The sequence below is a fragment of the Sturnus vulgaris genome, chromosome W (genome assembly GCF_052056855.1).
Source record: "Sturnus vulgaris isolate bStuVul1 chromosome W, bStuVul1.hap1, whole genome shotgun sequence".
Taxonomy (NCBI): Eukaryota; Metazoa; Chordata; class Aves; order Passeriformes; family Sturnidae; genus Sturnus; species Sturnus vulgaris.
In genome coordinates this window covers 71,665,630-71,675,567 of record NC_142282.1, presented here as the reverse complement: position 1 = coordinate 71,675,567, position 9,938 = coordinate 71,665,630, and the positions used below count along the sequence as shown (strand labels likewise).

General features: G+C 43.6%; 1 long non-coding RNA gene and 1 pseudogene across 1 annotated transcript; one reads left to right on the top strand and one right to left on the bottom strand.

Annotated features, from left to right (window-relative positions):
• The first annotated feature begins 1,600 nt into the window (after positions 1 to 1,600).
• LOC148220396 (uncharacterized) lies at positions 1,601 to 9,885 on the top strand. Its single transcript, XR_015798976.1, has 2 exons — positions 1,601 to 1,937; positions 4,512 to 9,885. It is a non-coding gene; the product is annotated as an uncharacterized LOC148220396 (long non-coding RNA).
• LOC148220397 (uncharacterized) lies at positions 2,965 to 4,238 on the bottom strand (annotated as a pseudogene).
• Positions 9,886 to 9,938: the final 53 nt, after the last annotated feature.

The following is a 9,938-nucleotide window of genomic DNA, read 5'->3' as shown; positions in this document are numbered from 1 at the left end:
CAACTGCCAGCAGAAGAAACTCTTTTTACTGATGGTTCTTTTCGCATCATAGGGATGAACCGGAAGTGGAAAGCAGACGTATGGAGTCCAACATGACAGGTCACAGAAGCTACTGAAGGAGAAGGTCGATCAAGCCAACTCACGGAACTCAAAGCCGTACAACTGGCCATCGACATTGCTAAAAGAGAGAAGTGGCCAAAGCTCTACCTCTATACTGATTCATGGATGGTAGCCAACGCTCTGTGGAGATGGCTGGAAAAGTGGAAAAAGACAAATTGGCAGTGTAGGGGAAAACCAATCTGGGCTACTGAAGAGTGGAAAGATATCGCTACCAGGGTAGAGAAGCTACCTGTGAAAGTCTGCCATGTAGATGCCCATGTGCCCAAGGGTCAGGCTAATGAGGAGCACCAAAACAACAAACAGGTAGATCAGACTGCAAAGATAGAGATGTTACAGATAGATCTGGATTGGCAACACAAGGGAGAGTTGTTCCTGGCTCAATGGGCCCATGATGCCTCAGGTGCCAGAGATGCCACCTACAAGTGGGCACGAGACCAAGGGGTGAATTTAACCATGGACAGTATTTCTCAAGTTATCCATGACTGTGAAATGTGTGCTGTGATCAAACAAACCAAGTAGGTGAATCCCCTATGGTATGGTGGACAGTGGTCCAAATATAAGTATGGAGAGGCCTGGCTGATTGATTACATCACACTGCCCCATACACACCAAGGTAAGCACTATGTGCTCACAATGGTAGAAGCCACCACTGGATGGTTGGAAACCTACTCTGTGCCTCACACTACGGCCTGTAACACCATCCTGGGCCTTGAAAAGTACGTCCTTTGGAGGCATGGTACCCCTGAGAGGATTGAGTCAGTCAATGGGACTCATTTCAAGAACAACCTTATCAACACCTGGGCTAGGGAACATGGCATTGAGTGGGTGTACCATATCTCCTACCATGCACCAGCTTCAAGCAAAGTGGAGAGGTACAATGGGCCGTTAAAAACCACCTTGAAAGCATTGGGTGGGGGATCTTTCAGATTGGGAGCAGCATTTAGCAAAGGCCACCTGGTTAGTAAACACCCAAAGCTCCACTAACTGAGCAGGCCCTGCCCAATCTGAGCCCCTGCATACAGCAGACAAAGTCCCAGTGGTATATGTCAGAGATTTGTTAGGGAAGACTGGATCAATTCTGCCTTGAGTACAGACAAATCCATCTGTAGAGTTGTCTTTGCTCAGGGACCAGGTTGCACCTGGTGGGTGATGCAGAGAGATGGAGAGACACAATGTGTACCTCAGGGAGATCTGATTGTTGGGTGAGAATCACATGTAAATACCACTGTTTGCTGAATGTCACTGCCACTATCTGTATATAGCTGCATATATGTATGTATATATATGTATGTATAATGTATATGTGTGTAGAGTTAGAATATATATTAGTTTTGGCATTGAGGAGATGATATGGGGATAAGTGATGGAATGTCCTGGGGTGATTTTATGGTGCTGTGTATCCCCTATCGCCTGATCTGCTGTGTGCCCAGAAATGTGTCCTGTAGCTTTAAGCTAAGCCCAGAGAGAGGGGGTGGGGTGAGTGGTGGAATTTTTCGCTGCTTGTATTCAAAACACAGAGAGATAAGGCTCTCAGTGCTCTCGGAGTTCTTGGCTTTGCAGCGAGACAGGGAGTTTTCCTTTGGTTTTCTAGCTGGTTTTTCTCGTTAGCTAAGGCAAGAAAAGATTTCCCAGGACTGTGGCTTCTTTTTCTGCAACTGTTCAGCTTTTCCCTGGTCCAGGACACCAGGACAATCGCCTGGAGGCCTCTTCAATCTGCACTGTGGCCTAGATACCGGAGCCCCGGAGAGACTGAGCAAGACTGAGACATACCCACAGAAGGACTCTCTGAATTTGCCGTCTCTTCAGAGCAACGAGAGGTTTTATTGTTTAATATTATTCATTTTTTCATGTTTGTGAGTACGTTGCTTGTGAAATAAACAGTTTTTTCGACTTTTCTCCAAGGAGATTTTCTCCTGAATCAATTGGGGGAGGGGTTGCTGGAATCTGCCTTTTAGAAGAGACATCCTTTTGGGAAGTTTCCTCCCAAATTTTGTCTCAAACTGGGACACCAGAGAATGAGAGAAGGATGGGGGGAAGGTGTTTTCAAGATTTGTTTTATTTTTATTATTCTGCTCTCATTTGATTGGTAATAAAATCAACTAATTTCCCCAAGTCAAGTCTGTTTTGCCCATGATGGTAATTGGTGAGTGACCTCTCCCTGTCCTTATCTCAACCCAGGAGCCTTTTGTTATATTTTCTCTCCCCTGTCCAGCTGAGGAAGGGAGTGATAAAGCAGCTTTCGTGGGTATCTGGCATCCAGACAGGGTCAAACCACCACACCTTCCTTCCTTCCTGGTGTACAGTTAATTTTCTTCATGGTAGCTGGTATGGGGCTGTTTTGGATTTGTGCTGAAACAGACTTGATAACACAGGGCTGTTCTATTTATTGCTGAGCAGGGCTTACACAGAATCAAGGCCTTTTTTGCTCTTCATACTGCCCCGTCAGGGAGTAGGCTGGGCGTAGACAGGAAGATGGGATGGGACACAGCTGGGACAGCTGACCCTAGCTGAGGGGAAATGACTGAGAGTAAAATTAGAAAACACTGGGAAGTTATAGGAAGTTATAGGGTGGAGTACAGTTGCTACTCCCTGGATAGAATGTGATCACCATGCCTGACTTCCCATACACAATACATGCTAAGGGGATGTCCTGGGGAGACTTTATGATGCTTGTATCCCCAGTCATCTGTTCTGTTTGTGCTGGATATTAAGTTCTGCTGAAGCATGGAAAAACTCTATAACCCACAAAGTAAATTATAAGAGTAGGTATGTATTTTATTCAGTGCTGAGGTGCACGGGGGATAGCTCCTCCAAAATCATGCACACCTTTGGTGACTTGCGCCTCTCTTTTTATTCTCTACAAACTAGGATTGCACAATACATATTAATTTCCTAACCCTGCCTGTCACCGCTTCGTATTAAAATTAGCTCCACGCCTCTTTGCGACTGTGCACTGCTCCTTGTTGGTCACTCTGGTGGTCATCTGGGGGTCCTTGGGATGAAGTAAACAGCCTTCCTCTGTGTTGAACTTTTCACCTTGCCTCCTTGCACATGCTCTTCTTAGTCCTTTGGTCATCTTCTGGACTTTGATACCAGTTTTCCTGGCTCAGGGGTCTGAAGAATCCCCCTTATCCTGTGGTACATTTGTCCTTCCATCCCGTTTGCTCATTCTAGCTCTTTATCTTATCTTGTAGCCTTGCTCTCCTCCTGTTCTTGTAAGCACAGTAAATGTTTAAGCATTCCATACGGTTTTGTCAGCCCCCTTTTAGTCAAAGGATTTCCTGATGTTTGATTCTTAATTCTTAATTTCTCTGTCTCAGTCCCCCTTCTCTAGAAAATCGGTAAATTCTTTTGCTTAGTAATATCGATACCTTTCCCTTTTCCAGTCTACCTCTACAGCTCGCTCTTTTCTCTATGTATCCCTCACTGCATTACCGTATACTGCTGCTAGGGAAGTCAGTGACGCTATCTGCTTTAACATCCTCCAATTCCAAACAAGTATTGCAATATATAGCACCAGACTTATACCTATTAATGTCAGTATGACAATGATGGTGTGGCAAAGCGTGTTTAAAATCCCAGTTGCAGTTGGCGACCATCCAAAGAGTGTATCCCACCAGTGATGATTTGTGTCCTGGTTTACTCTTTGTAACACTCTGCTTATTTCTTTTATATCATGATAGACATTAACCAGTCTTTTGCCCATTTTCCTGAATCTCTTTCCAAATTTTTGTCAAGTCTTGGTGTTTCATTAACTGCCTTACTAATGTAAGATTCATTCTGATGGGTGTAGGTTATAATTTATGATACATTGTGTAGTTAGACCTTATCAACTGGTGGGATGTGATTGATGCCAAATATGAAAAATCACACCCAACAATCCTAACAAAATTACAAATACAAAAATTAGAATGGTTCTTAGTAGGTAAGGTTGCATTCTTATAATCTATTTCTACAGAAGCACAAGCAGTTCTTAAACATACACAGCCTAGACCAATATATACAAGTACAGTCTTTTGACTAGTATCTGGATGAATCTCAAAGTGGCAAATGCTTTGCTCAATGTCCAGACATATATCTTGTGCGTCAATCATATTACACTCACAGATAAACCCTTGTTGTTCCCGGGTAGCACAAGATTCTAAATTTACAGTTTACCATCTGTAAGGGTCAGTCCGAAGTTCCCCTCGATTTTGCCTCCTGACCGTCGCAAGGAGACCTCGAGGACCCCCACCCAGGCTGACTCCGAACAATGGTTTACTGGCCGGGCCAGGTGGATGCTCATGACTGTGTGCTGGTGTATTGTGTTCACTGGACCGTGCTGTCGTGGCACCAACCAGAGACTGTGTTGCATCAACTGAGCACTGCTTGTCCGTACCTGTCTCCTGCAGCACCACACAATGGTCCATAAATCTTCCCACCTTTTGGCCAGAAGCCACTCACTTTGGAGAAGGACTATAAAAGAGCGACCCTCTGGAAAGGACCCTTTGAGATCTCTCCACTGATGAAGACCCCCTGGAGAAAACCCCTGAGATCTCCCCACGGACGAGGACTCGTCTATCGGATGACCCGCGAGGACGCCCGTCTCGTCTGTTGGTAGCTATTCTCCCATCCCTTCCTTTCCTTCCCCTTTCCTTATCCTGTACCTCTCCCCTTTACCGTAACTGAATTGTTGGCATTTGATGAAATGCATTGCTGTTGTTGAATAAACTGATTTTGTCCCCTGCATTTTGCCTGTTTGCACCTTTGAGATCAAAAGAACCATCACGACCCCCGCTCTGCATTAATAGCGGATCGTGACATTAAATTGGCGTCACGGACAGGATTTTCTGGCAGACAGAAGGGATGCAAGGTTGTCTGTAGTCTGTATCAGGGGAAGGAAGTCTTACTCCAGCCGCACCTAGCTGGCCACCTTGAATGGGTGAGCCTGTCTAGAAAGCAAGGGGGGTTTTTCTGATTTCCCGCAGACTGCAGACACCTTGGTGTGGAGCATCCCCAGACTCACTTGAGGGTTCTGTCGTCAGAATTTCACAAAAGATCTACTGGTGCAAAAGGCGGGACACTGTTGTTGTTGTTGTTGTTGTTTTTTATGATGTTTGACTACTTGGTGCAGTGAAGAGACAACCTGGTGTTTTGTAACTAAGGAGTACCTCCCAAGTAGTTTGGTCTCTTCACCCACACAGGGAAGCGAAGGGGGGCACACAGCGAAAGCTGTTTCGTTGTGTGTGGTAACTTAAGCAATAGACCTCCCTGTTGTGGTTTTTACTTATCCCTTCACAAAATGACTGAGAATTCCACTGTAACAGATAAAACTGCATTTTATGCTCTATTAGCTAAGTATAACACCAGACCGTCCCAAGGTGGGGAGGAATGGGCGAACAATAATTGGTTTAATCTGGAGAATGTGATTGATAGAATATATTCTCTGCAACATGAGTCAAAGTTCAAACTGGGCAAAGATAAAATCATACTCTGCTCGGTTTTAGGAGCTTGTCTTACGGCAGCTATAGAAACTCGCTCTGAGCGCAGAAATGAGGAAAGAACAATTATAGACTCTCTACAAAATCTTGTTCAAATTTTGCAAAAACAATTAGATCAAGAAAGGAATGAGAACCATTTGTTGCGAGATGAAAATAATTTGTTAAAAGCTGCCTTAAGAGAAGAATGGGATGAAAATTCAAAGCATGCTGATTCACCAAAAGGAACACAGGAGAAGGAAGCTATTCACATTAATCCAATGTACTCTCCAAAAGACCCAATTTTGATGAAAAATTGTGGGGAACACTGCTGCTCCAACTTGAAACCTGTGATTAAAATAGAATATGATTATATCAGTGATGCACCCCCCGAGCAACCTTCTCCACAGGTTCTGGGCAGTGTACCAGAGCAAACTTCTCCACAAGTTCTGAACAATGCACCAAATCAATCTCCTGCACAGGCTCTGGGAGTTGAGCCAAAGCAGTATACCTGCACTGGGCTTTCCCAAGGGTCTGAACATTCCCCCACTTCGGCCCACCACACTTTAGCCCAGGAATTAGAAAAGATACCCAAACCTGACAATACAGCTGTCTATCAATACATTGATGATATTCTGGTGGGAGGGGATGAAATAAAAGTAGTGGGGGATACCCAACAAAAAATAATCTCTCATTTGGAAAACCCTGATTTGCAAATTTCCTCAGAGAAAATTCAAAAACCTTCTCAGGAGGTGAAGTTTTTGGGAATTTGGTGGAAAGGAAGTATGACATGTATTCCACCTGATATTCTAACCTCCCTGGATCAAATTAAATTGCCTGAATCCAGGAAAGATATCCAACAGGCTCTAGAATTATTAGTGTTCTGGAGAAAACACATCACAGTCACTATTGAGACCCCTCCCCCTGACAGGGTGGCCCAGAGATCCTCAGTTGGGAAGTGGTATGCCCAGATCAAACATTACTGTAACATCTTCTTAGTGATAGAAAGAGCTGTAAAAAATCTGGCAATACAAGAAACTGAGAGCTTGGCAAATAGCCATGACAAACCTGCCTTGGTAAGTAAAGTAGCCACTCCTTTCTCCCCTGAACAATCAGCAAATTCTTGGTTCACTTATGCTTCTGCCAAACGAGAGGGAAAGGTGGGGAAATACAGGGCAGTAGCCCTCCCCACTTCTGCTGGTGAACAAATTATTACTGAGGGAGAAGGCAGCTCTCAGACCGGTGAGCTGACAGTTGTTTGGAGTGTTTTCCAACTTGAGGTACAGAATATCTCTCTTGTTTACATCTACACTGACTCCTATGCTGTGTTTAAAGGAGGTACAGAGTGGCCTCCTTTTCAGCAGCAAAATGATTGGGAAGTTAACAGAATTCCAGTCCACGCTACACACTGGATAGTTCCATCATTTTAATCTCCTGCCTCCTGGAGGCAGACTCTGTTTGTGTTTACTTTTCACAGAAGAACACCGAGGGACATGAAGAAGCACCCCCCTTAGTGTTGGATGACAAACCAAGGTTTTTCCTCCTTTCATGGTGACACAAGGTGATGATGTCGCAATAACTTGTAAATTAGCAACTGGATCCCTCACTGAACCTGCATACAGTTATGGCATAGGATCTCATGGCCAGACTTTATATTGCAAAATCCAAAAGCAAGACTGTTGGCTAAACCTAACTGCTGTACAATTTTCCTATAAAATCATGTGTGGAAAAAATGATACAAAATACTGGGGAGAACTTGATGTTAATGTTGTAACACCTACTACCCAACCACCGGTTGTGCTAAGCTCTACGATTTTTCAATTTGGACCTTATGTAATTAGAAAAAACTGGCTAACAACAAATATTGTTTAATCCGGCATGGTCTCTCAAACAAATCAAATTATTGATGCAAAATAATGTCTCAGAAGTCCAACCAGTTTGTTCACCCTTTCTACAGACTTCTTTTGAGGGATGGACAACCTGGCTGCGGAAACGAAATCCTGCTAAAAAACGAATGGCAAGAGACATAACCGGTGTTGTGGGAACAGGATTGGGAATTTTGAATAGCATCGATTCGGAAGTACTAATGAATAAATTGGCTACCACAGCTGGAGATGTAACCAAATTACAACGGCCCCTGCAAACAGCCTTAACAGCTTTGGGGACCCAACAATGGTTGTTATCAAACATATTACCAAGTTGGGAAAAGGTAAACGTAAATGACCACAAATTGATAATCGATGCACTTGGTGCTACTCAAAATAACATCTCTTTGGCTCTCAGTTGTATCCAGGCCCAGTTGTGGATACAGTCAGTTGCTGCTTTAATTATAAGAGAAGGTGAGGAAGGCACTTTTCCCACTGAAATCCGAAAAATAGTCTGGGACAGTGCCACTGATTTTGAAAAAGAATTCCAGTCCTGGTGGAACTTAGTAAATTTTACCTATGATCCCAGCACAAACACTGCCACAGCCTTTGTACTGACGATTCGTAATGCTTCAGTGCATTCAATATTCCCCATCATTGCATTAGGGTTGAATCATGATGGAGCTATTCTCCATCCTTTCGAGCATAGGGAATGGGCCCGTCAAATTGGTGGGAGGTGGCAAACTGTTAATTTGGAAACTTGCATTGTCCGGGAACAACAAGGGTTTATCTGTGAAAGTAATGCAATCAGAGCTCAAGATATCTGCTTGGACACAGAACAGAATGTTTGTAACTTTGAAATCCATCCAAATGAGATTCCTGAAACTGTATTAGTATATATAGGCAATGGATGTGCATGCTTTAGAACTGCTTGTGACAGTGTTTTTATAGAAAATTTGGTACTGAATACTAAAAATCATTCAAACTTTTGTGTCTGCAACTTTACTAGGATTTCAGGATGTGATTTTTCCTATGTAGCCCCAGTTACTTCTCACCATCTTTTGCAGTCAAATTACACACTGATCCACCATCTATTGCCCACTCCAATTGGAATGAACCTCTCTCTGGTGAAGCAATTGTTGCTCCACCAAGATCTGATCGAAATTTTGGAGAAGATCAAGAAAAACGGAGAGAAAACTCTAATAGCTGTTCATCACAATGTGGAAAAAATACATCGTGTTTTAGAAAGAGTAAAGACAGATGCTGAACACAGGTGGTGGGATACTCTATTTGGGTGGTCACCTACTGCTACAGGTATCCTGAACAAATTGTGTCATCCCACCATTGTTCTCTTGATTTTAGTTTTAATTGTTTTTGTTTTGTCAGCAATTCTATACATCATGACTTGGAGAATAACGAAACGATTAACACAATTGGCATCTGTGACAGATATACCCAGATCGGCTACTGTTGACATCCCCAGGGTTATTGACACAAGGTTTCAAATAAAATAAAAAATGAATATTTTCTTTTTTTTCTTTTTTATCTTCTAATTTCAATTAGAATTGTTTAATCAAAAACTTGCTTTAAAAATTTATTTATTTCTAATCAAAATTGAAAAAAATTTAAAGAATTGAACAAATTGTTTGAAGTCGTTAGCAATCAACAAAATTGAACATAATTAATCTGTTTTGTTTTCCGAATTTTCTCCTTTTCCTTATCCTGTCCCTTATCTTTTTCCTACTTTCCTGTCTCTGTTTTCCGGGATATGCTACCAACTCGGACGAGTCCTGAAGACACCACAACTGAAGACTTCACTACGACTCTACAAAAGGGCGCTCTTGACGACGATCGTGAGTCACGGGGTGGTGTAAGGGTCAGTCCGAAGTTCCCCTCGATTTTGCCTCCTGACCGTCGCAAGGAGACCTCGAGGACCCCCACCCAGGCTGACTCCGAACAGTGGTTTACTGGCCGGGCCAGGTGGATGCTCATGACTGTGTGCTGGTGTATTGTGTTCACTGGACCGTGCTGTCGTGGCACCAACCAGAGACTGTGTTGCATCAACTGAGGACTGCTTGTCCGTACCTGTCTCCTGCAGCACCACACAATGGTCCATAAATCTTCCCACCTTTTGGCCAGAAGCCACTCACTTTGGAGAAGGACTATAAAAGAGCGACCCTCTGGAAAGGACCCTTTGAGATCTCTCCACTGATGAAGACCCCTGAGATCTCCCCACGGACGAGGACTCGTCTATCGGATGACCCGCGAGGACGCCCGTCTCATCTGTTGGTAGCTATTCTCCCATCCCTTCCTTTCCTTCCCCTTTCCTTATCCTGTACCTCTCCCCTTTACCGTAACTGAATTGTTGGCATTTGATGAAATGCATTGCTGTTGTTGACTAAACTGATTTTCTGTTGTTGAATAAACTGATTTTGTCCCCTGCATTTTGCCTGTTTGCACCTTTGAGATCAAAAGAACCATCACGACCCCCGCTCTG